The sequence below is a fragment of the Hibiscus syriacus genome, unplaced genomic scaffold (assembly GCF_006381635.1).
Source record: "Hibiscus syriacus cultivar Baekdansim isolate YM2019G1 unplaced genomic scaffold, ASM638163v2 tig00111366_pilon, whole genome shotgun sequence".
Classification (NCBI taxonomy): Eukaryota; Viridiplantae; Streptophyta; class Magnoliopsida; order Malvales; family Malvaceae; genus Hibiscus; species Hibiscus syriacus.
Genome location: NW_024063071.1, coordinates 1,164,889 through 1,192,811, shown reverse-complemented (window position 1 = coordinate 1,192,811; position 27,923 = coordinate 1,164,889). Strand labels below are relative to the sequence as shown.

Sequence of the window (27,923 nt, the reverse complement as noted above, 5' to 3'; positions counted from 1 at the left end):
AAAACTCGACTCAACTTAATTAAAAAAAATCGAATTTTTTGACTCGACGCTAAAAAACTCGCATTGCCACAAAAAAATTCAAAATAAAGTTTGAGTTATAAAATAGGACTTGAATAACTCAAAATTTTAGTAATTAGTGGATAGATTTTCAAGTGCGAGCCAAGTCCCTCAACTTTACATAATATATGTATATCTCATATGAAAAAATATGAATAAATATATATGTATATTTTTTTGATAGGAATAATAGGCCTCATTAAAAACCTCCCTCTTAGTTAACTTTAGGAAAGAGTAATTATCGGAAGGAGGAAAAGAGTGCCTTAGTTTATTGAATAGAGAAACTATTACAATAAGTTATACCAATACATTTAGGGCATCAGAATAAAACTATATTCTTAAAACACCCAATAAAAATACCCTTACAATCAACCAATCCCATCCTTAGCTAATTTATCTGCTTCCCAAATACATCCCCTAGGAATCCATCGAATAATAACCGCCCTCTCTTGAACTAAGGACACAATATCCTCAACAAGTGAACTGAAGAAACTAGGAACATAATTAGGCAGCAGAATCCAGTCTACAACAGATTTACAGTCACTTTCTAAGATCAATCTTCCCTTTACAACCCAATCTGATGATAGAAAAAAGTCTAGGCCTTTCTTAATAGCTTTTAGTTTAGCCAACGGAGGAGGGCCTGGACCAATACTAACAGATAAGGTCGATAGGATGATGCTATTACAATCTCTCAAAAAACCTCCAATTCCTCCCTCCATCCCATCAGACTTGACAGCCCCATCAACATTAAATTTATAAAAATTTGTAGGGGGAGGCTGCCAACTTTGTTTCGAACTCCTATGAGTATTCCGGTAACCAAACCTGTCTGCTAAAGAGGGGTCCCCTACCAACAAATCAACTTGTATTTGGATATTAGGAAACTTTGCTAGAAACCATCTAGCCAACCTAAATCTTATTAGGAAAAAGAGAGAGGTTATATCAAGGCTAGAATTATCAAACACTACTGAAATATATATCTATATCATATATGGTTATAGAAAGCCATTTAAGTTGGAATCGATTAGTACCATAACATTATAAATATTTACAATTAAATTTAAACAGAAATTCGAACCACTCTACTCAACTAAAAAATTTTCAAATAAAGTTTGAGTTATAAAATAGAACTCGTCAACTCAACAAACTCGAAATTTTTTCTTAGGTCTTCTCTTCTTGTGCATTTTTCTTTTTTCTTTTATCACTAGATTTTTCTTAAGGTATAAGTAGGGGCAAGCAAAACTTGATTTGAAAAAAATAATTTTTTCTACTCAACACTAAAAGCTCGCACCGACTCAAAAAAATTCAAAATATAGTTTGAGTTATAAAATAAGACTCGAATAACTTGAGAATTTTAGTAATTCGTGGATTAGTTTTCAAGTTCGAGTCAAGTCTTTCAACTCTACATGATACATGCATATGAAAAAATATGAAGAAATACATATGTATATCGTATATGACTATAGAAAGCTATTTAAATTGGAATCGATTAGTACCATAACATTATAAATATTTATAATTAAATTGAAACAGAAACTTGAACAACTCAACTCGAATCAAATAAATTTCAGGTAAATTTTGAATTATAAAATAGGACTCATTAACTCGACTAACTCGAAATTTTTTGGCTTTACTCAATCGAATACTCATCCCTAGATATAAGTGGGATAAAAATGAAAAACATTTGAAGCCTGAGACGAGCCTACTTCAGCTTAGAGAAGGACTTAAAGTCTTTGCAAACTTGAGGCCAACTACTGTTTTACCACAGGTAATGGCGTATTAGTTGATCTATATGAATTCTTCTTCATATGAAATATATAATTTCATTTGCACACTTAATGAGTTTAATGAACTTTTAGAATTGGGTAAAAACTTGCCTTATCAAGAAATATAGTCTAGGTGTGATGGAGAATAGATTATTTTTGGATGAACTTCAATCTTTTTACCTTCTATTTTTTGGTCTTTTTTTCTTCTGAAGCTGTTGCCTTAGTTTTAAATGTCACAAAATCTATTGAGGCACAAATGGTCTCTTGAGATTAGGTGCAAGGGGTAGGATGAAGGCACACGTCTTTCGTAGACAAGACACGTTTATGCTAAAAAACTTATTTATCAATTAGAAAACATATTTTGTACTCAAAATAAAAGCACAACTGATAGAAAGTGGCGAGACCTTTGGAGGAGGAGGAGATTGTAGAGGCGATGATGGGGTTGCCATCAATTTAGTCGCCAAAACAAATTGATGGTACAATAAGAATACCTATAAATTCACATATACAAACAAGCAGTCTCATCGAGGTATGTTTATCGAGTTAGTTGATCACGAGTTGGGCAGAGCTCGACTCGTGCTCGTTAAAAACCTTCTTGTTTGATTCGACTCATTGTTCATCAAGCTCGTTAATAATTATTAATAATTTAGTATTTTTAATGTTTATTAGAAAATTAGTAGATTAATAAATTAGTAGTAATTATTAATTAGTAATTTAACATATTTCTTATTATCTATTATCAAATTAGTAATTATTATTTAGACTTTCTCTTTTAGAATAGAATAATTACTAAAAATTATTAAAAAAATTAATGAATTTCTCGTAAATTTATCGAGTCGAGTTGGATCTTGTTCGACACAACTCGTTAAGGTTTTGAGTGAGTTAATCCGAGTCGAGCGTTGACTGAATCGAGTTCGAACAGCTCATGAACTGTTCAACTCATTAAATACCCTAGTCTCATCAAAGAAAGAAAATTCCTCTAACGAAAGCTTCACATGTTTAAATGTAAAGAGAGTTTTACGAGTTTTTGAAGTTATGTCTGGTATTCAATTGAATCTCAGCAAAAGCAAATTATCTGACATTAATATTAGTGAGGAAGAGGTTAAGGAGTGGGCGGGTGACATTGGTTATTCAGTTGGTCGTTTCCCTTCTGAGTATTTAGGGCTGCCACTTGGTGCTATCATGAACTCTTCATCTTTGTGGGATCCGGTTATTCATAAATTTTTTAAGAAGCTGGCCGGTTGGAAGGCAAAAACCCTTTCTTTGGCAGGGAGATTGGTATTGTTGAAGTCGGTGTTGTGCTCGTTACCCACATATTTTTTTGTCTTTATTCAAGATTCCTGTTGTGGTGAATTTAAAGCTTAATTCCATCATGGCCATTTTTTTATGGGGAGGAGGGGTAGAGTTCAAAAAGATTCACTGGGTTAACTTATCGACAATGTGTAAAGCAAGAAGTTTTGGTGGTTTGGGTGTGTTGAATCTCAATTTCATGAATAGAGCTTTACTAGGGAAATGGTCTTGGCAGTTTGCTAATGATAGGGACTCCATTTGGAAGAAGGTGATTTATAACAAATATAATCTGAACACTAGTATGTTATTGTTCAAGAGAAAACTTCCTACAAATGTCTCTTGGCTTTGGAAATCGGTGGTCAATAATCATTTTAAAGAAAATCATTTTGGTGCTAAGTTTCGAAGATTGTTTCAAGTTAAAGTGGGTAATGGAGAGAGTATCCATTTTTGGTTCGATAGATGGGCTTTAGATTCTCCTTTTAAGGCTGTTTTCACGAGATTATTTTCTCTTTCTTTGAATAAGAATGGGAAGTTAATTGAGTTTGGTGAGTTTCGATCAACAGGGTGGTCTTGGCATGTTCAGATGAGAAGAAATCTATGTGATTGGGAATTGGATCAGTTTTCAGACTTACTGGCTATCATTCATAATATTAGTCTCTCCCAAGAGTCGAGAGATGGTCTGATCTGGTAAGGGAATGGGGAAGGTATTTATTCTGTCAACTTTTGTATGAAGTTATGCTATCATGATTTGTCAGTTGAGAATTTTTGGATGAAAATCATTTGGAGGGGTTTGGTGTCTCCAAGAGTGGAGACTATTATGTGGCAGGTAGCGCATCAGAAATTGATAGTAAAATCTGAATTAAAAAAGCGAGGGGCTTTGAGGATTGTATACATTTCATGTCTTTTTTGTAAAAGAGAGATCGAATCTCCATCTCATTTATTCTTCACATGCTCTGTGGCTTGGTCCTTATGGAATAAGTTTATGAAGTTTTGGAAAGTTAGTTCGGTTCTACATGATAATGCTCAAAGTTTTTTACTAGCTTAGCATGTAAAACAAATCGTATTCATTTCAGATGGAAATATTTCGGATGTCTAGGTTCAGAAGATCAGAATAGGTTTTCTAGTGTGTTCCCATAAAACCAGTAAAAAGATACAGATCTTTTAAAACACATATATATATATACCCCCATCCAACAAGTCCAAATTGTGTAGGTTCCCCAGAACAATACACCCACCATCAAGTCCAGTTGGCCCTGAGCACATAGCCGAGGAACCAGTAAATAAGGCCCTGAGCACACAGCCGAGGAGCCTCCAGGTATACTTCCTCCAACATTACCCCCACGTAAAATATGTCCGTCCGTAAACGGATATATCAAAAATCAAAACATAAATCAGGTCAAGTATCATATCAAAATCCAGGTCAAGTATCAGATCAGAATCCAAGTCAAGTATCAGATCAGAATCTATGTCAGATATCAGATCAGAATCCATGTCAAGTATCAGATCATAATTCAAATCAGAAAATCAGATAAAATATTCATGTGAGTAGGGAACACACAAGAATTTACAGATAGTATTCAAAGATATTGGATAATCTTAACAAGTAGAGGAATACAGATCTTCAGTATACCGATAGAATATCGAAATTCAAAATCACTATTAGAAGAGTTCATTTACTGACAGAATCATCAGTTATTCAGAATGTGACTTGAGCTGATAAGGAAGAAATGAAGGTTCATGACATTTATATTCTATGTCAATTGATCGGATTATCAGACAACTCTTTAATACCTCAATTCTTGTCCATAGACCATTTTCGGAATCATCGTTGAATAAATCTTCCAATGTCTTTATTTCATTTCCACACTTCCACAATATCATGAAATGCCGACGTACTTGATTAATTTGTTCATAACCCATTGTAATTGTACACTACGTAAACTCATCAGAGTTTCCAGACTTATCCAAATCACTTACTAAATCCTCAGTCATTGAGGTTACCTATTTCATTTAGCAATCATCTCCATTCCAGTTACTTTAGGATTTTCAAGAGTAATTCAAACGTTCCTGAATTTCAGATACATGTTGTACTTCTATTTCATTCAATTTGGTCTTCGTGGTTGATTTGTCGAACAAACGTTCAATTCTTAGTACTGAATGCGATCCAGAGTTGAACTAAGTTGAATACTTCCAAAATTTATGATCGAGTTAAACTTAAGAAGACGAACATGCATTCCAGTAATATCTATGCCATTCAGGTATTGACATAGCTTTAGGGTTGATCTACTCACTTAAATTGTGTTCCATTACTTTTAAAGGTAGTCCAATACCTATGTTTACTTGGATTCCTTAATTAATCCAAGACATTTACTTAGTTTAGACCATAAGGTTATTTTGTAAATTTTGGTATTCAGTTTTATTCCATTCATTTCAGAGCTCGAGGATATCCAATCATTTCTGAGCTTGGTGATATTCTTGGGTCATTTCCATTACAGGGGTATTTTGGTCATTTTACAGATCTACGGTATTTTAATATTTTCCTTCCATCCGATCTTATTATTTAATTCAATCTTATCATTTACTTCAGTCCTTTCGAACAATTTTGACAGCAGAATACCCCCGATAAATTACTCTTCAAGTATTTACTCATTATTAGAATATTTTCAGGTCAAGTGTCTTCTCAGACTTTACAAACGGAATATCAGGAATTTTCCTGCACTAAGTCGGGATCTTAACAATTAAATCCGTACTTAATCGAGTTAAGTACGAATCCTATAAGTATTTTCTCTTTCAGAGTCATCTCAGACTATTCTACCTCTTAAGGGCATTTCCGTAATTTCTTAACCAGATAAGTTCGATATTAGCTCTTATCGAAAATAATATAATTTAGAGATCCTATGATTAATTGCTTTCTTGAACAGTCTCTAATCTTGAAATAATTCCCTTAACACACTTCTAGTATCTTGCATAAACCCTCTTGGGGTTAAAAACCGGTTATCCATAATTTCTAAGTATAACTATCATTTCTTATGCACATCAATATATTTATCGTATCAATATGTCTTTTCAGATTTATTAATCCACTTCTAGGGACAATTCTTATCATTTTCCAATATAAGGGTAATTTCGTATTTTTACCATACCGAAGTATTCTCATAATTTCCCATCCAAGTACCTTTTAACATTTAACCTTTGATGATATAAAATATAATTTACAAATCCATGTCTGATTTCTTTATCACTATTCACAAACTTGTAATTTAATTCTAACAATCTTTCAATCTCTTATATTAGTAATTCGATCCGTATTCAGTTACAGAATTTCTACCACATTCATATCGAGTGAATAAATTATTCAACTCCACAAAAGTGACCAACATTATCTTATTCATGCATTTACCAATATCAACATGTTCCATAAAGCATAAAGAGGTAGTAAGGTATTACCTCGAATTCCGTGCAATACTGATCGACCATAAAAATTACATTCGAACGTCTTTGATCTTCAATTCAACTTCCAATAATTCCTTAGATACATATCAACATAAATTATATCAGAAACGGAGCATAATTGCGATAAACGGATCGAATCGGGTGATAAATCAGTGAAAGACGGCTTACCGGGTTTGAATTTGGTGAAACGGACTTCGGATTCGGATTCAGGACGTCGAAAGCATAAAATATGACTTTTCGAAAATTTGGAATTTTCGGTTAAAATCAAAGTCAACGGGTTTGACTGCCAATTTCGAGGCCTTCGGGTCTGAATTTCGAGAAACGGGCTGCGGAATCAGATTCGGAACGTCGAAAAATGTTAGGATAGGTATACTCGGTCAAAAACAAAGGTCGTTTAATGCTCGGTCAAAGCCTGTCAAAGTTTTGGTCAACAGTGGTCAACGCCGGTCAACGGATCAACGGGGTCGGGTCAACGGGTCGGGTAAACGAGTCGGGTCGGGTTGTGACCGGTCAAACCAGTCACTTTTTCCTTCTCCACACGTAGTGGCGGCGCGTGGGGGCGCGTGAACAGTGCTAAAATCCCGAAAAAATTTCTAAAAATTATTTTGAGCGATTTCGAGATACTTACAAAGCTCGGTTCACAATTTTGAACGGCGGAGAGCTCGATTTCAACAAATCGGAAACTTTGACCGCTTCACCTCCTCACGCGCCGCCGTCGACGGAGACCAATGATGACACCGACAAACTCAGAACGATGCAACGAACACGATGGTGCGGGAGGTGTCGTAAACGGATGACCCGATCGTCATGAATCGATGAAAAACCAACTAAAACCGAGTTATTACTGACGACACTTCCGACTGAAATTCACGACGAACGGCGATGATTCACGACGAAAGGTTTGAGGGGTTTTGTTCCTCGGTTGACAACGAACACGATGGTGGTTTCAGCTCGTCGTTTGGAGGTCGGACGGTGAGTAGATCGGAGTTGGAAGTTGGGTTGTTGGAGAGGGGAAAACTGTAAAATTTATGCTGCCTGCGCACGGGACAGAGATTTATAATTCAACATATTAAAAAAATGGTTAAATCATGAGTTTAGCCACTGAACTTCCTGCACTTCTTAAAACGATCTGCCAACTTTGAAATCTTACAATTTAATCCCCTTTTTCTTTCAAAATACCAAATTAAATCCACCACTTTATAATTTCTAAATTTTAGCCCCTAAATTGGGGCGTTACAATTCTCCCCTCAAAAGAATTTCGTCCTCGAAATTCATTAATGTCACATAATTACAGAAATGAAACTTCCATCAGTTCTTTCATATCTTTCATGTAGCTTTTATAGAAACACAGATCCTTCACTAATCCTTAACCAGTTGAGTATACATTCTTATCAGAACTTTTCCTCATTTCAATAAAAGAATCTAAACGAAAATTTTCTCGAGTAATCAATCTCTTCAGAATTCTCCCTCAGTCCAAGTAAATAATCAAAAACAACTTTATCCTTGTGAAATCAATTCAGCCTTGGCTACGTGAATAGGCTCATAGAGTAGTAGCATATCCCAATTTTATTTCCAGAGTCGAGTCAGAATTTCTCAGATGAATAACCCTCACATGGCTCGTGAGGTACTTCACAGCGTTTAGACAGATGTTACTGGTATTCCTTTTTGTACAAGTATAGCCTTAACAGATAAAAACTTTGGTTTACTCGCTACAGATAGGGACTCAGCCCTGGAGTTCCGGCTCAGAGAGGTACGATTGCAGTCTAGGGGCATGTACTGATCAGACATATTTTGACATTCGACTGGCCGGTCTATCTTGAAAAATTTTGAGTCAAACCTGTCTCTGATACCACTAAATGTAACCCCCAGACCGATAAGGGTAACCAGATCCGATCCGGGGTGTCACATTTGGGCCACCGGAGCGACCCACTGTAAAAATAGCGGAAAATTTAAAACTTTTATTGAAACATGTAACTTATAAAATCAATTTTCACTATTTAAAAATAAAACAGATTTCATGACTTGTATATAAATCAAAATACAATTACATGCCCCCTAATCACATGTACCATACTCTGCAACAACGCCGAAAGAACTCCCTTACTGAAGTCGATAGATGCACTGGTACAATTCTTTTAACCTGAAAAGGTGAGTAATAGAGTGAGCTTCGAAAAGCTCAGTAATACAGAACTACCAGATGATGCTGAAAAACGTGCAGATACAGATAAACATATTTTCCTTATTGGTTCAGATATTTACAGATCTTTATGTTGAGCTGAGGTCCATTGATATCGCATGTAAAACAAATCGTATTCATTTCAGATGAAAATATTTCGGATGTCTAGATTCAGAAGATCAGAATAGGTTTTCTAGTGTGTTCCCATAAAACCAGTAAAAAGATACAGATCTTTTAAAACATATATATATATACCCCCATCCAAAAAGTCCAAATTGTGTAGGTTCCCCAGAACCATACACCCACCATCAAGTCCAGTTGGCCCTGAGCACACAGCCGAGGAACCGGTAAATAAGGCCCTGAGCACACAGCCGATGAGCCTCCAGGTATACTTCCTCCAACATTACCCCCACGTAAAATGTGTCCGACCGTAAACGGATATATCAAAAATCAAAACATAAATCAGGTCAAGTATCATATCAAAATCCAGGTCAAGTATCAGATCAGAATCTAAGTCAAGTATCAGATCAGAATCTATGTCATATATCAGATCAGAATCCATGTCAAGTATCAGATCATAATTCAAATCGAAAATCAGATAAAATATTCATGTGAGTAGGGAACACACAAGAATTTACAAATAGTATTCAAAGATATTGGATAATCTTAACAAGTAGAGGAATACGGATCTTCAGTATACCGATAGAATATCGGAATTCAAAATCACTATTAGAAGAGTTCATTTACTGACAGAATCATCAGTTATTCAGAATGTGACTTGAGCTGATAAGGAAGAAATGAAAGTTCATGACATTTATATTCTATGTCGATTGATCGGATTATCAGACAACTCTTTAATACCTCAATTCTTGTCCATAGACCATTTTTGGAATCATCGTTGAATAAATCTTCCAATGTCTTTATTTCATTTCCACACTTCCACAATATCATGAAATGCTGACGTACTTGATTAATTTGTTCATAACCCATTGTAATTGTACACTACGTAAACTCATCAGAGTTTCCAGACTTATCCAAATCACTTACTAAATCCTCAGTCATTGAGGTTACCTATTTCATTTAGCAATCATCTCCATTCCAGTTACTTTAGGATTTTCCAGAGTAATTCAAACGTTCCTGAATTTCAGATACATGTTGTACTTCTATTCCATTCAATTTGGTCTTCGTGGTTGATTTGTCGAACAAACGTTCAATTCTTAGTACTGAATGCGATCTAGAGTTGAACTAAGTTGAATACTTCCAAAATTTATGATCGAGTTAAACTTAAGAAGACGAACACGCATTCCAGTAATATATATGCCATTCAGGTATTGACATAGCTTTAGGGTTGATCTACTCACTTAAATTGTGTTCCATTACTTTTAAAGGTAGTCCAATACCTATGTTTACTTGGATTCCTTAATTAATCCAAGACATTTACTTAGTTTAGACCATATGGTTATTTTGTAAATTTTGGTATTCAGTTTTATTCCATTCATTTCAGAGCTCGAGGATATCCAATCATTTCTGAGCTTGGTGATATTCTTGGGTCATTTCCATTACCGGGGTATTTTGGTCATTTTACAGATCTACGGTATTTTAATCTTTTCCTTCCATCCGATCTTATTATTTAATTCAATCTTATCATTTACTTCAGTCCTTTCGAACAATCCTGACAGCAGAATACCCCCGATAAATTACTCTTCAAGTATTTACTCATTATTCGAATATTTTCAGGTCAAGTGTCTTCTCAGACTTTACAAATGGAATATCAGGAATTTTCCTGCACTAAGTCGGGATCTTAACAATTAAATCCGTACTTAATCGAGTTAAGTATGAATCCTATAAGTATTTTCTCATTCAGAGTCATCTCAGACTATTCTACCTCTTAAGGGCATTTCCGTAATTTCTTAACCAGATAAGTTCGTTATTAGCTCTTAACGAAAAATAATATAATTTAGAGATCCTATGATTAATTGCTTTCTTGAACACTCTCTGATCTTGAAATAATTCCCTTAACACACTTCTAGTATCTTGCATAAACCCTCTTGGGGTTAAAAACCGGTTATCCATAATTTCTAAGTATAACTATCATTTCTTATGCACATCAATATATTTATCGTATCAATATGCCTTTTCAGATTTATTAATCCACTTCTAGGGACAATTCTTATCATTTTCCAATATAAGGCTAATTTCGTATTTTTACCATACCGAAGTATTCTCATAATTTCCCATCCAAGTACCTTTAACATTTAACCTTTGATGATATAAAATATAATTTACAAATCCATGTCTGATTTCTTTATCACTATTCACAAACTTGTAATTTAATTCTAACAATCTTTCAATCTCTTATATTAGTAATTCGGTCCGTATTCAGTTACAGAATTTCTACCACATTCATATCGAGTGAATAAATTATTCAACTCCACAAAAGTGACCAACATTATCTTATTCATGCATTTACCAATATCAACATGTTCCATAAAGCATAAAGAGGTAGTAAGGTATTACCTCGATTTCCGTACAATACTGATCGACCATAAAAATTCTATTCGAACGCCTTTGATCTTCAATTCAACTTCCAATAATTCCTCAGATACATATCAACATAAATTATATCAGAAACGGAGCATAATTGCGATAAACGGATCGAATCGGGTGATAAATCAGTGAAAGACAGCTTCCCGGGTTCGAATTTGGTGAAACGGACTTCGGATTCGGATTCAGGACGTCGAAAGCACAAAATATGACTTTTCGGAAATTTGGAATTTTCAGTCAAAATCAAAGTCAACGGGTTTGACTGCCAATTTTGAGGCCTTCGGGTCCGAATTTCGAGAAACGGGCTGCGTAATCAGATTTGGAACGTCGAAAAATGTCAGGATAGGTATACTCGGTCAAAAACAAAGGTCGTTTAATGCTCGTTCAAAGCCAGTCAAAGTTTTGGTCAATAGTGGTCAACGCCGGTCAACGGGTCGGGTCAACGGGTCGGGTCGGGTTGTGACCGGTTAAACCGGTCAAAACAGTTCCAAAACCGGCCAAACCGGTCACTTTTTCCTTCCCCACGCGCAGTGGCGGCGCATGGGGGCGCGTGAACAGTGCTAAAACCCCGGAAAAATTTCTAAAAATTATTTTGAGCGATTTCGAGATACTTACAAAGTTCGGTTCACAATTTTGAACGGCAGAGAGCTCGATTTCAACAAATCGAAAACTTTGACCGCTTCACCTCCTCACGCGCCGCCGTCGACGGAGACCAAGGATGACACCGACAAACTCGGAACGATGCAACGAACACGATGGTGCGGGAGGTGTCGTAAACGAATGACCCGATCGTCATGAATAGATGAAAAACCAACTAAAACCGAGTTATTACCGATGATACTTCCGATTGAAATTCACGACGAACGGCGATGATTCACGACGAAAGGTTTGAGGGGTTTTGTTCCTCGGTTGACAATGTACACGATGGTGGTTTCGGCTCGTCGTTTGGAGGTCGGACGGCGAGTAGATCGGAGTTGGAAGTTGGGTTGTTGGAGAGGGGAAAACTGGAAAATTTCTGCTGCCTGCGCACGGGAAAGAGATTTATAATTCAACATATTAAAAAATGGTTAAATCATGGGTTTAGCCACTGAACTTCATGCACTTCTTAAAACGGTCTGCCAACTTTGAAATCTTACAATTTAATCCCTTGTTTCTTTCAAAATACCAAATTAAATCACCCACTTTATAATTTCTAAATTTTAGCCCCTAAATTGTGGTGTTACACTCAATATCCTTAACAATAGAACAAAGGAAAGAAGAAGCAGAAGCAGGAGAAAGAATCAACTCCACTGCAGATTTATAATCACTTTCTACAATCAATCTACCTTTACGAGCCAATACAGAAGAGAGAAAGATCTCGATGCCTCTTTTAAAAGCTTTCAATTCAGCTAGTGGTGGAGAGCTAGGACCAATACTTTCTAAAAAAGTCAGAAGAATGTAGTAATTACAGTCTCTTAAAATACCACCAATTCTTCCTGCCAACCTATCAATCCTAACAACCCCATCTACATTCAACTTAAAGAAATCAACTGGAGGGGAAGCTACTTTTGTTTAGAATGAAGGTACTATTAATAAAAAAATGAAAGACAAATTCAATTTGGTAGGCTTTTTTTGTGCCAGTTGCATTACAAGAAAGCGTGCTTAAGTTCACTAGGCATGTGGCTTACCTGAAACTGTCTGATGTGCTTTTGTTGTGTAGTGCTGTGCCATAGCACCTAGGTGTTCACCTTGACAACACACTCTGCAAATCATATCTTATGTTCGACTTGTAAAGTGGTTTTGTCTCTTTATTCAAATTTCTACTTATGGCTTTCTTTTTCATTTGTGCACTTTTTAATTATTGAAAATTAAATTTTCAAACAAATGGATGCCATATTAATCGAATTGCTCGTGTTGCATTTGAGATTGCTCGGAAGCAGCGTGGACAACTCTGTTCTGTCGACAAAGCTAATGTTTTGGAGGTTTGTGTTAGCATTAGTGCCCTAGGCATATTGTATGAACATGATATTTTGATTATTGGTTTTATTATCATCATTTGCATGCAATTTTATTATTAATATCTTTGAATAATATTATTAATTATTCTAAGACATAAGGATCACTTTTGTCCCTGTAGTAGATCTAATTTATCATTTTTGCCTCTATCATATTTTCGCATCAATTTAGCCATCAAAGTTAGAATGATGAGGTAGTATGATTGAAGGTTGAAGGTCAATCGTTTAACATCATGGTTCGCGAGATCGATCCGAGTTTCAAGCCTATTCCTTGGGTTCCCGAGGACAACGATTGCCCATTACAACGGCGAATCCAAAAAACCAATGTCGATCATGGCTGCATTGGCCATCTCTAATACTCAAATTGAAGCTCCTCCCACTGGTCGATGTTCCCCTGAGACTACACCGGGTTCCTTTCTACTTGGATTGATGGAAAACTTGTCGAATCAGATTGGGAAATAAGTTGTACCTGGTGGTAGAACCAATGGTGGTGAGATGGGTTTAGCTTCAAGGCCATGTTCAGTTTTGAGTCTTCCTTACCTTGTGCCCTCGATCGATCAGATCAAATCGTTGAGGAGTCTCATGCCCTGGAAGACGGTCTCAGTACTGGGGCAATAGGTGATTCTAACCGGTTGCAAGGAGAGGGTCTTCGGAAGGGATCAAAGTGCGGAAAGAAAATAAAACCCCACGAATCTAAAAGTAGCAAGCAAAAGGCTGAAGTGGCTTAACTGTCTCGGACGAATATTGAGTTTTAGCCTATTAGCGGTTTTGGAAGGAGTTTTAATTGATTGAAGTGTGTTGCTTCTCCAAGATATAGATGGTTCGCCGTTAGGAGTCAGTTGTGTTTTTATCATATTAATGGATTTATGTACTGCTTTCGAATATTTTTTGTTTTTAGTGATGTGAGGTTTGGGATAAGTGTGAGTGGGTATCAGATAGGGTTGACCTTATAATTTTTGGATGTTTAAGGGGGATTTAGAGATTTTTTGGTTTAGATGTGGTATATGTATCTTATTGGGGTGTTATTTCATACAAGGTGTAATGGTTATATTATTTAATAAATCATGAGGTACTCTTTTCCCCCTTTCAGTTTTCGTTGACATACGTTTTAATATGTTGATGATTATGAAGGGGGTTTTTAACGACCTCCAATTCTTATAAAAAAAACCCCATAACCTTTAAACCTTAATCTCTAACTTAAAACCCTCTATTTAGGGTTTTAAGTGAGGGTAGGGTATAGAATAATGCGATTGATCAACTTCAAGGGCTAAATTGATGCGAAAATACGATAGGGGCGAAAATGATAAATTGGGTCTACTACAGGGACAAAAGTGATCCTTTTGTCTTTTTTCTAAATATGCCTAATCGGTTATTATTGTGGGAACAGTAGTAAAATAAGATTGGTATGAAATTTGATAGATATTTATGAGATGAATATGTAAATGAAATTCAAATCATATTCATATGTATTTGTTGAGAAAAATATTGGATTGACTCGTTTTGAGATTAATACATGGATTAAAGTTATATATTAATTTTAAACAGTCATGTTATTAAATTTTTACACCTGAAGTTACTACAGTTCTCAACATGATTTTTTATAAGAAAAGGGCCTCGTTAAAAATCCCTTCATAACCGTCAAACTACATAGGTATTTCAATGGACATTGGAAGGAGGAAAAGAGTACCCAAAATTTTATTACTAAAATATAGAGTACATCCAGGGTAAAACCATTTTAAGTACAAACCTTCCCTACAAAACACTCAACCACCACACCCAACCATAACACCCCACATTACCCTATGCCCGACTTAGCTAAACTATCTGCTTCTCAATTAAAACATCTCTGAATATGCCTAATAGTCACATTATAATCCAGCAAGCGCTTGGCAATTTCCTTAACCAGATGAACAAAAGCAACATGACTTGCTTCTGGATTTTTAATCCACTTCAAAGCACTTCAAAGCAACAGTTCTCAACATGATGATTGTTATGTTTTGACATAATCAAACATTGTCTTTAATCGTACAATTATAAAGGTTATGCCTGAACATGACATGAATCATGTAGTGAGATGTCAGTGATTAAGATGAATTTATCCCTCTTATCATAAGAGAGATATCTTAGGGCCCATCAATGATTTAGATCGAGAAATGCACGGTCGTATTCAAATGAGTTAATAGAGATTAATTTTATTTGTTTAGTCAATTTAATTAAGTATCGAGAAACTAAAGTTAGAGTGATATAAAGTTGATATTTTTCATGCCTTATATTCTATCAACATATCGTAAGATAAAAGGATTATGACATAAACCACATTAAGGTTGTCTCAGATCATGAGCTTTTCTTTTAACTTAGGTAGTCATAATGTCTTGCTAGAGGCTACTTATGACTTGTATGATAAAATGAGATTTTATCTACTGCTAACGTTAATTGAATCTATAAGGTCGCACACTAAGAATGGATAAGAATGAAAATCATTTTTGATTTATTCACGTGTACGTATAGAGGGTGGTCGTCTTTCAGAAAGGCAACGTCTTTAAAGATCGAAAGAAATCATAGACAACACGAAAGGATTTTCAAACCATAGATTTTTGTAATCTCACGACTTTATTTTACCGTAATTAGTATGCTATCCATAAGATCCTAGGATTGATCAAGATTATTTAAAATTTTCGTTGCATTATTCTTGCCTCGATTTCCAACAATTTGTTGTAATGATATTGTCATATAACCTTAGTTTTCAAAAGCGCGCCTAAGGCGCCGGACACAGCTGGGCATCAGAAAAATCACCTTCGACGGTACAGGCGCAGCGCATAACGGCAGGCGCACGCTTTTTTCGCTTTTTTATGCAAACGTAGGTGCTACGCTTCTTGTGCCTATGTAGGGGGAGAGAAATTAATAGAAAATTTACGACGTCTCTCTTCTCTATCTCTTCTCTGCTTTTTCATTTCTGTTCAAAATGGTATTCTCTGATAAAAAGCTTTAGGGGTTGTTTGTTTACTTCAAAATGATTAAGCACTGAATGATTCAAATGCTGAATGATTCAGAGGCTCTGAATGAATTAGCTCTGAATGTGACGTGTTGTTTGATAATGGCTCTGAATCATTCAAAATGTACTTTTGTGCTTAATCATTAAGCATTGTTTTGCTGAATCAGTCAGCACTGAATCATTCAGAGGTGCGAAACAAACGCGTTGAATGCTGAACGGTTCAGCATTCAGCGCTGAATGGTTCCATTAAGAGGCAAACAAACAGCCCCTTAGTTTTTTAGCATGGAAGAAGAAAGGTTAGCTATTCTCTAGCTTTGGATTTGCTTATTTATTGGGTTGTTTTGGGGTTATTTATTTATTTTTGCTTTGGTTCCCTAAACTTTTTATTGAAGCTTTGGTTCCTAAACTTTTTGTTGAAACTTTGATTGCTGTCCGTTAGTGCACCGCACATGGACAACATGTAATTGTTTTCTTTTTAAAGTTCAATAAATACTAGACTCACTTTTTCCTTTTCAAAAAAAAAATTTAATACATGATATCAAATTATTTTCTCAATCTTTCATTCTTTTAAAATGATTTATTTTAATTTATGTTATTAAAATTTTATCTATATTTATTAAATTTTATTTATATTATTAAAAATACGTTATATAATTAATTTATGGGTTTTTAGTATAAAAATGTGCCCGCCTACGAAAGGCGCGCCCGCGCCCTGTACCTATGCTCTTGGGGCTTTTTGTGCCTCGGTGCGCCTTGCACCTTTTAAAACTAAGCATATAACAATGAAAAATTGGAAGAAAAGAAAGAAAAGATTGAACTATTCTCTTATTTCTAATCAATTGAAATAGGGTCATCGATGTGTTATGCCTTTTTTTAAAGGCAAATGAGGCCTTGTTAAAAAGGTTCTTGTAACTCGATTGAGACAAAGCTCAATCAAGACAATGGAAGGGGAAAGGAGTGCCTAATCGATGTGTTATGCTTGAATCACACGGAGTAGATGGTTCTGCATTTGTTACAAAACCCATTAAACAACTCCTTACATACAATTGAGGGGGCTCTATCTTGAGAGCAATGTGAGAACTTCTAAGATATTATAAACTTGTTGTAATTTGAAATCTGGCTTATGCAGGGATGAGGTATATGATTCTGGCTTTATGATCTAAAACGGTGTGCAGATTATAGGTTTATCTGTCAAGTATTAAACCCGACAATCTGTTGTGAGTAGTGTTTCATGTTTTTTTCCAATGTCAACATAAACATAACATGGATTATATTTCTAAATCTTAAACGTGAATACAAAACGTGTATTGCATGAATCATGTTAATCGGATTTAAACCTGTCTTGTCAAGTTTGTCAAATTGTGTTGGTGTTTATTAAATGTGTTGTTTTCGTTTTGTCGTTTCGTATTGCTTCCTAAATTTCAAGGTCTGGAATTATTGATTATAGTTGCATTAGACTTTTCTCATGTAATAAACTTGGAACTTTTATGTTTCATTTTCTAGGCATCAATGCTTTGGAGGAAAAGAGTTACGGCAACTGCTGCTGATTATCCTGATGTTGAGCTGTCACACATGTATGTTGACAATGCAACAATGCAGCTTGTTCGCTACCCAAAGCAGGTTTGTTTTGAAAAGAGAAAGACATGATCTTCCTTCACACTTTTCCTAGGCCCAATAAATGAGCGCCATTCTTTTTACTGGAAGAGTTTACAATATGTGAAAATGGAATAGTGCAGTTTGATACAATTGTGACCAACAACATATTTGGTGATATTTTGTCTGATGAAGCTTCAATGATCACTGGAAGCATAGGGATGCTTCCATCTGCGAGTCTGGGTGAATCATTAATCTATTTGCAGTTTGGTTTGAGAATATTGGTGTTTGTATATTCTTTCTCTTTGACTATACTGGCATTACCATTTGCACAGGGACCTGGAATCTTTGAGCCTATTCATGGTTCTCCCCCTGATATCGCTGGATAGGTTGGATTTATTCTTTTTGGTTTTTAGAGCTAAAGCTTAATTATCATTTTCCATCAAACCCAAGATGGTGAACCTCGATGATAATGTAAGATATGTTATTGTCCGTATGGAAGGACAAGGCAAATCCGCTTGCAACAATTCTGAGTGCTGCAATGCTTTTGAAGTATGGCCTAGGGGAAGCGAATGCTGCAAAGCGAATTGAGAATGCTGTTCTGGATACTCTTAATAAGGGTTTCTGAACGGACGATATATATTCCACAGGAAATGTATAAGCTCCTTATCCCAAAACACCCCTTTCTTCTCTTGCTGTCTTTTTTCTAATTGTTTTTTTAAAATGGAAAAAAATATATATATATTTTGATCAAAAGAATTCAGTTATCTCAATTCTCTAGAGAATATTTGTGGAAGTGAAAGAACTTTAATGATAACATGATTTGGCTTACTATTTTTATGCACCGTTTCTCTCTCTCTTTCTTACCACATAAATTATTTTTATTTTTATCTTCTTTTTTTCATTTTCTCTCTCTTTTACATTAGATGTTCCACCTAAATGTCATTGTACAGTTCTAAATGCTGTTTGCTATTACTTGATTCCTTGATCAGAAACTAGTCGGCTGCAAGGAGATGGGGGTGAGGCTGTACTGAAATCTGTTGACTCGTCACATGAATAAGAAAACAGCCAACTACCAGCACAGGAGGGCTCCATCTGGGTTATCCTTTCTCTTTTTCCTTTTCTTGTGTGATTTTCAAACTCTTCCAGACCGACTCTTCATGGTTAAAAAAGGCTTAGCATGTTGTATTGCAGCCGAAACTTTTCCTTTTCTTGTGTGATTTTCAAAGTCTTCCAGACCGACTCTTCATGGTTAAAAAAGGCTTAACATGTTGTATTGCAGCCGAAACTCCATGTTTGTATCTCACTCATAATGAGTATACAGGTTTTGGATGTAGTTTCTGTTTTTAGCTATGGAATGTGTAGCTTGAAACTTGTCTTAGAGATGGAGTTGAGTTACTTGTTTAAGCCTGAAAGTTTGTTGGATAGACTTTAGCAAAATAAAAAAATGCCTCATTTTAGAAATGACCTGGCCTTTGGGTAAGTTGAAACAACCAGTTTAATAGTTTTCCGATCGAACTTACCACCGACATGGCAAGTTCCCGGTGAGTATATCCATGTAAACTTTTTGTGTTTTGTTTTCGTTTCGTAAAACCTTTTGAAAACTTCCCCACACTTGACCATCTCAGTAGGGAGATTGAGGTCAAATGGTTTATTACTGGACTAATGGGTTGTGGCCCGATTCAACTTAATCGGGTCGATTTTTTTTAAATGTCAGGATCGGGTTAGGTCGGTCAGATTTTTTAGAGGTTATGTTCGAGTTGGGTTCGGGTTTAGGGTGAAAAACACCCAAGCCGACCCAAGCCGAAATATAATTTTACCTCATATATTTAGGGATAATTGTAATAATATCCTATCTATATATTATTTTTTCAATTAAATCCCTATTTTTATTGAATAAAAAATAATATTTTTAAATAAATATATTATTTTTGGTCAGGTTGGGTTCGGATTTAGTCTCAAAAAATCGGATCAGATTCGGATCAAGTGGAAAATGTATATTTTTGAGTCGAGTCAAGTCAAGTCAAGTGGAGGGTTATAATTTTTGGGTTAGATTGGATTGATTGAAAACCCAATTCGATCCATAGATGTGCAGCTAAGTTACTCCTAAGCTTGTCCTCAAAGGTCGAGCTTGAATCGAGCTCAAAATCGAGCTTGAGTCTCGAGTTTTAATCGAGCTCTTGAATTTTTTTTATTTCGAGCCTTTTCGAGTTCGAGTTGAGTTTTAATATTATATTTCGAGTTCGAGCTGAACTTGATAATTTTTAGCTCGTGAGTCTATAATCATCTTCTTGGTCAAGGAGCGAGTCTAGGCTGAAGGAAATTTAGAGAGTAAGAAGTACTTTATAACAGAACAGCCAGTGAAAGATGTATCTGCAGTTGCTTTAATTTCTACGCATATCTATGCCGGCATGCATTCTGCGTGCTTAACTTCAATGGTGCAGAGGAAGTCCCTTCCAAGTACGTTCTCTTGCAATGGAAAAAGGATTACAAGCGCTTCTATGTTCCGGATCAAGGTTCCAATACTGTTGATGCCGTTGATCACCTGCAATGGTTTAATCAGTAGTATAGAAGTGCCTTGCAAGTCGTGGAGGAAGGGACGATTTCTTTACACCATTACAAAGTTGCATTACAAGCTTTTGAAGAGTCTTTGAATAGAGTTCACGAGGTAGAAGCTTTTAGTTTATAAGAGAGCCATTAGAACTATCTACTTTCTTGGCTTCCCAGGCACCTTTTGGTGTAACCTATGACTTTAATGCTTCACAGCTTTTCCTTTGGCCTTTGAGCCCGTTTTAAATGACCAACATTCTGTTAAGAAGATGGCGGGTGCTTGAGGTTATGCATGAGCATAATCACTTATTAGGTGCCAAAATTTATAAATCTGTTAAGAAGATGGGCTCCGGAGCGAAAAGTAAGTTGCAATCGAGTTCTGATGCTGAAGTGCGAACCGTCAACTTGTATCGACCATTAGTGATTGATGCTGCGGTTTAGTGCCTTTTAAAACTAAGGGTAGAAGAAAAGCAAGATTAATACAAACACAATTTGAAGGTACATGATTCTTATAAATAATATTGGTCTCCCTTTTCATTTCTTATTCACCCAACCTTTGTAATTGAGGTTTGGTTCAATTAGCCCAAGTAGTTGAGTATGAAATGTAATTAATTTCTCGTATAATTGCTTCAGTAACCATATTCTGAAGGGTCTCCTACCCTCATTTTTATAGATTAAGGATACATACGATTGTTTTAAGCTCCTTTATTTCATGGAAAAGAAAGGGTACAATACCAAGGTTTTAATAAAATGTGTTTTGCTCTTTTTAAGTAGTAGAAACACGGATTTCAAGTGTGATCATGAAACATTTCGTTGCAGGTTTTGAAGCATGTTTGAGTAAATGCATCATGAAAGATGGCAGGTTTGTTTCATTTTCGACTTGGTTTTGTGTATATCATCAATCCTCGAAAGCTATAAGATCTGCCATCCATGCCGAACTGCATGTGCGAAGTCGCCTGCGGCACATACATGAATGGTGAACGGCAACATTTTATGGAGATGAACGTGATATGTTTTCAGACCTGTAACTCATCACCAGAGATTAGATCTGCCATAACCTGTTACAAGCAAATGAAGCTGAATAAAACCACACATCAAAAGAAACAATGATATCAAAAAAATCAACAAAAACACAAAAAGGAAAATGGAAGCTCAGAAACGCTTATTGCTCATCAGGTAATCAGAGCACTAGAAGGACCCTACCTTCAAATCATTTATCATCACAGCTCCACATATGCACCAGCCGGGAATCGAACCCAGGTCTGTACCGTGGCAGGATACTATTCTACCACTAGATCACTCGTGCTTTTGTTTTCATTGATAAGAAAATTTGATCTTGATGCATAAATTAATTAAATTCATTAGACGTAACAAGCATTTATATATAACGACGGGCGACGGCATCTAATAAAAGAGTAATCGAGAAAATGGTAACAATAATAAAATAATTTTTAAAGCATAATTTTTAATGTTTTCTCATTGAATTAAACAGTCGTTATATATTGCCTGATAAATTTAAACAGTCTAAATTTAATCTAAAAGCATAATTTTTAAAGTTAAATATATTATTTTTAAAAATAATATATATATAATACCTTTACAAAAATCAATACTTAAAATTACCTTATAGTTCCAAAGGCAAAGATGCACCAGCCGAGAATCAAACCAAGTCGATACCGTGGTTGAGTTCTAATCTACCACTAATCTGCTGGTGCTTATGTGTTTTAATGACTATTAAGAACATTAGACAAAAAAAATGTGAATAATTATTTTAAATGGTAAACTGCATAAATCATCGTTGAAATTTATTCTCTTTCTTATTTTTGGTCATTTAAGTTTAAACATTTTTAATTTACTCAATGAACTTTGAAAATTAATTTTTTTTATCACTCCTGTAATTTTTCTAACATTTTGATCACATGTCATTTTTATATTAGTTTTCAATTGCCACATAATTTTTTTACTAATATTTTATTTATATAATTTTTAATGTTTTCTCGTTAAATTAGACATTCCATCAACCACCCTCTGTCCTGGTCATCTTTATCTATTTCGTCGCATGTAGATCCAAATGAACTATTTTTGTTTGAACCCAAAGCAATGTCAAAGCAAGTCTATCAACCAACGGCCTATATCCCTAAATCAATAACGACTCGAGTAAACTTCACCACCACCACTCACTATTTTATTCTTTTCACCCTCTCGGTTACCTCCAATTCACCACCATGAAATCCTTCACACACCTGTAAATTATTTCAATCCCTCAACAAATCCTCATTATCAAATCGGACACAACCTCCAATATTATACTGCCACCATTAACCATCATAAAACTCAATACCCTTGAATTAGTGCATATTGTCTAAACTAAGATCCAACCCAAACCTTGAACCAAACATAATACCGTAGCTATTAACAACGATAAAAAAAAGCAAAAAAAGAAAAGAAAAATGAAGAACAAAAGAAAGGGATAGATTTTGATTCATCGACTAATCAAGGAAGAAATTAAGACAAAGAAAAGTGAAATCCCATAATCAAGCAAGTAAAAGGGGGAAAGTCGGAAAAAAAGAGTACCATCAATTAGATTTCGGTTTCCAGAGCTATCATTAGTTGCTTGACAGGTAAGATCTATTGCACGTAGGTGCGTGCGAGTTCGAACCTTATGGTCAGCATTTTTGTTAAGTCATATCATCAATTCATAAAAAATGTTGGGATAACACAAAAATTTTAACTTATAAAACTATAAACAATCTAAGGGCAGTTCTGTGGTGCGGTGTCTTAGTATATATAGATAATTAGAACCGATCAAAATAATGATGTTTTCGGTCATTTTTACCGGTTTTGTTATTTAAAATAATAAAAAAAACAGAACCAATAACACCTTATTTTAGCCATATACTAAGGCGTTGCACGTAAGCTGTAACACCCCAATTTAGGGGCTAAATTTTAAGAAATTATAAAATGGTGAATTTAATTGGTATTTTGAAATAAACAGTGGATTAAATTGTAAGGCTGTAAAATTGACAGACCGTTTTAAGAAGTGTAGGAAATTCAGTGGCTAAACTCATGATTTGACCATTTTTCTTTAGGAGTTAATATAACCCCATTTCCCGTGCATTTTCTGCAGAAAATGTTCATATTTCCTCTCCCGATCAACAACTTTCAACTCCGATCTACTCGCCGTCCGACCTCCGATCGACAAACCGAAACCACCATCTTGTTCGTTGTCGAGCGAGGAACAAAACCCCTCAAACCTTTCGTCGTGAATCGTCACCGTTTGTCGTTAATTTCAGTCGGAAGTATCATCGATAATAACTCGATTTCAATTGGTTTTTCGTCGATTCACGACGATCTGATGATCCGTTTACGACACCTCCCGCACCATCGTGTTCCTTGCATCGTTCCGAGTCTGCCGGTGTCATCCTTGGTCTCCGTCGACGGCGGCGCGTGAGGAGGTGAAGCGGTCAAAGTTTCCGATTTGTTGAAATCAAGCTCTCCGCCGTTCAAAATTGTGAACCGAGCTTTGTAAGTATCTCGAAATCGCTCAAAATAATTTTTAGAAATTTTTTCGGGAATTTAGCACTGCGCGTGGGGAAGAAAAAATGACCGGTTTGACCGGTTTTGCTCTTATTTTGACCGGTTTGACCGGTCATAACCCGACCCGTTGGACCGACCCATTTACCCGACCCGTTGACAGTTCACCGTTAACCGTTGACCGGCGTTGACCACTGTTGACCAAAACTTTGACTGGCTTTGACCGGGCATTAAACGACCTTTGACTTTGACCGAGTATACATATCCTGACATTTTGCGACGTTCTAAATCCGATTCCGCAGTCCGTTGACTTTGATTTTGATCGAAATTTTGAATTTCCAAAAAGTCATATTTTATGCTTTCGACGTCCTGAATCCGAATCCGAAGTCCGTTTCGCCAAATTCAAACCCGATAAGCTATTATTCACTGATTTATCACCCGATTCGATTCGTTTATCGTAATTAAGCTCCGTTTTTTATATAATTTATGTTGATATATATATGAGGAATTATTGGAAGTTGAATTGAAGATCAAAGGCGTTCGAATGGAATTTTTATGGTCGATCAGTATTGCACGAAAATCGAGATAATACTTTACTACCTCTTTATGCTTTATGGAACATGTGAATATTTGTAAATGCATGATTAAGATAATGTTGGTCTCATTTGTGTAGTTAATTAGTTTCTACACTCGATCTGAATACGGTAAAAGGGTTCAGTAATTGATTATGGTTCAGATGATTTTTATAAGAAATTGAGGGATTGTTATAATTAAATTACAAGTTCTGTGCTTAGTGATAAAGAAATCAACATGGATTTGTAACTTATAGTTTATTTCATCAAAGGTTAAATATTAAAGGTACTTGGATGGGAAATTATGATAATACTCCGGTAGGGTAAAATTACGAAAATACCCTTAAGTTGTAAGATGTCAAGAATTGTCCCTGGATGTTGATTAATAACTCTGAAAGGATATATTGATATGATAAAACTACATATGTGATTAAGAAATGCTAGATTTTTCTTACGAAATACGGATAACCGGTTTTTAACCCGTAGAGGGTTTGTGCAAGATATTAAAATTCTATTAATGAATAATTTCAAGATCAGAGAATGTTTGGGAAAAACAATTGACCATAGGATCTTTAAATTATAATTATTTTCGTTAAGAGCTAATATCAAAATTATCTGGTTAAGAAATTATGAAAATACCCTTGAGAGGTAAAATAGTCGAGTTGACCCTGAATAAGAAAGTACGTTGAGGATTCGTACTTAATTCGATTAAGTACGGAGTTGATTGTTAAGATCTTGTCTTTGTACATAAAAATTATATCCCGTTTGTAAAATCTGAGAAGACACTTGACCCGAAAATATTCGAGTAATGAGTAAATACCTGAAGAATAATTTATCGGGGGTATTCTGCTGTCAGAATTGTTCGAAAGGACTGAAATAAATGATAAGATTGAATTTAATAGTAAGATCGAACGGAAAAAAGGATTAAAATACACTAAATCTGTAAAATGACCAAAATACCCCTGTAATAGAAATGGCCCAATGATACCACCAAGCTCATGAATGATGGGATATCCTCGAGCTCTGTAATGATTGGAATAAAACTGAACACCAAAATGACCAAAACACCCTTATGGCCTATACTAAGTAAATGTCTTGGATTAATTAAGGAATCCAAATAAGCATAGGTGTTAGACTACCTTTAGAAGTTATGGAATAACTTAAGTGAGCCGATCAACCGTAATGATATGTCAATACCTAAACGGCATAGGTATCAGTTGAAGGTGTGTTCATCTTCTCAAGTATGGTTCGATGATAATTTTGGAAGTACTCAGCTCAACTCTAGATCGCATTCGGTAATAAGAAATGGATATTCGTTAGACAAATAAACCACGAAGACCAAATTGAATTGAACGAAAGTGCAATATGTATACGAATTTCATAAACGTTTGGATTACCCTAGATAACCCCCGAAATAACGGGAATGGACATGACTGCTAAATAAATTAGGTAACCTCAATGACTGAGGATTTAGTAAGTGATTTGGATAAGTTTGGAAATTCTGATGAGTTTACATAGTGTACAATTACGATGGGTTATGATTAAAATAATCAAGTACATCAGCATTTCATGATATTGTGGAAGCGTGGAAATGAAATAAAGACATTGGAAGATTTATTCAGCGATGATTCCGAAAATGGTCTATGGACAAGAATTTGTGGTATTAAAGAGTAAATACCCTGGAAGAACAATGAATTGACCAATCGACATGCATTAGTTCTGGGAACTATTCATCTAAGAGTTGTTCGATAATCCAATCAATCGATATAGAAATATATGATACATGCATCACAAGGCTCACATCAAAGGAAGAAGTAATAACTCTTCCAAATGATCCACTCGTCCAAGCATTGGAAAAGAATATCAGAACAGAAGCAGACTTACGATGACTTTTTGAATGGGATCCTGATCTTATTTAGTCAAGATGTCTTCTGGAGATACGACCTTCTATCTCTTATCTTTCTAACGGTTCTTGAATTGCATCAATCTGATATCGGGAACTCAAGATATGGCTATTTTACTGAAGACAGTGCATGCAAAAAATCTTATACAGGATTAATACGGGATTTTGTAAATATTACGAATTTTCAATATTTTTATTGATTATTTTTAATATAAATTAATATAGGATGATGCATTATCTTTTAGGATTAGATTTATTATTTTATTAGGAATTAAGATTGGGTTAAAAATATTATCTTTAGTTATTATTATTTTATTAGGAATTAGAGTTAAGATATGTTTAGTTTATTATTATTTTATTCATTAGTTATTTAGGACCTTTAGAACTCAGCCCCTATATAAAGGATGCTTCATTAAACTTTGGAATTCAAGATTTCTTTGATTAATAATACAACGAGAGTTTGTTTTTGCAAGTGCTGATTGCCTTGTGCCTTCGAAGCTTCTTCTCCTGGAGTTCTTTCAAGTTCTTGTGAGGGAGATTAATCTTCACACTCCAATTTTCCTTTTCATTGCGACTAGGAGGGTTGGTTAGAGCTGTATTATCGTGTTTGCCTTTTCATTGCGACTAGGAGGGCTCGATAGGACACTTATCCATCTATTTTCCACAAATCCATCCTCACCATCATCATCTTTACCGTTCACCTTCATAAGGGAGATCTTTTGATTTCTTGGTTATCATATTTTATTTTTAATTTCTTTATATTTTGTTTATCTTGTTCTAATCTTGTTTCTTACCTTGTTTCCAGCACTTAAAGAAACCCCAGAGAACCCTAGCTATTACCGCCACCTTCCCCATTCATCTCTTATTATTCTTCATCGAGTCTAGAGCTTTTCTAGGTTTGATTCCTCAACAAGAGCAACGTTCATCAATCCGCCACTGCTTCCCTATTATTTGGTATCAGATTTGGGCCGATTCTTGGAAAGAAGCAAGCAATCTTGTTTGTTCTTGCACACAACACCGTCAATGTACCCCAACGGAGTTAGTTCAGAGAAGATTCATCGTTTCAGGTTATTTTAATTTAATTTTAATTTAGATTCAAATCCTTCTTGTTAGTTTTCTATTTTATTTTCAAAAAAAAAGGCAAAAAAAAACAAAAAAGCCAAAATTTCAAAAAAATTGCAAACGAAGGTATTTAGAACTGATTTTTTCCATATATCATATTCATCTTAATTTTAATCTCCAGTTCAAAATTCACTTCAATCAGAGTTCATTAGAGCCTTCAAATACATCATTCAAGTTTTATCGGCAGATTCGGTCTAGAATATTGTCGAATTTCTTGAAAATTCTACAGGAAGAATTTTGTGATGAAAAATTCCATATTTAAACTACATATATTTTATATCATTCACACAAAAAATCAGAATTTTTGGAGATCAAAAACAACTTCGAACAAAGCGATCAAGAAAAACAGATTGTTTGAGGACTCACCGTTCAACAGAGTC

General features: G+C 35.2%; 1 long non-coding RNA gene and 1 pseudogene across 1 annotated transcript; both read left to right on the top strand.

The window, feature by feature from the left end:
• The window catches only part of LOC120159530, a 72,331-nt pseudogene extending 51,903 nt beyond the window's left edge, over positions 1-20,428 (top strand).
• Positions 18,898-20,816, top strand: LOC120159563. The gene is made up of 3 exons (XR_005519363.1): positions 18,898-18,909; positions 20,309-20,311; positions 20,679-20,816. It is a non-coding gene; the product is annotated as an uncharacterized LOC120159563 (long non-coding RNA).
• Positions 20,817-27,923: the final 7,107 nt, after the last annotated feature.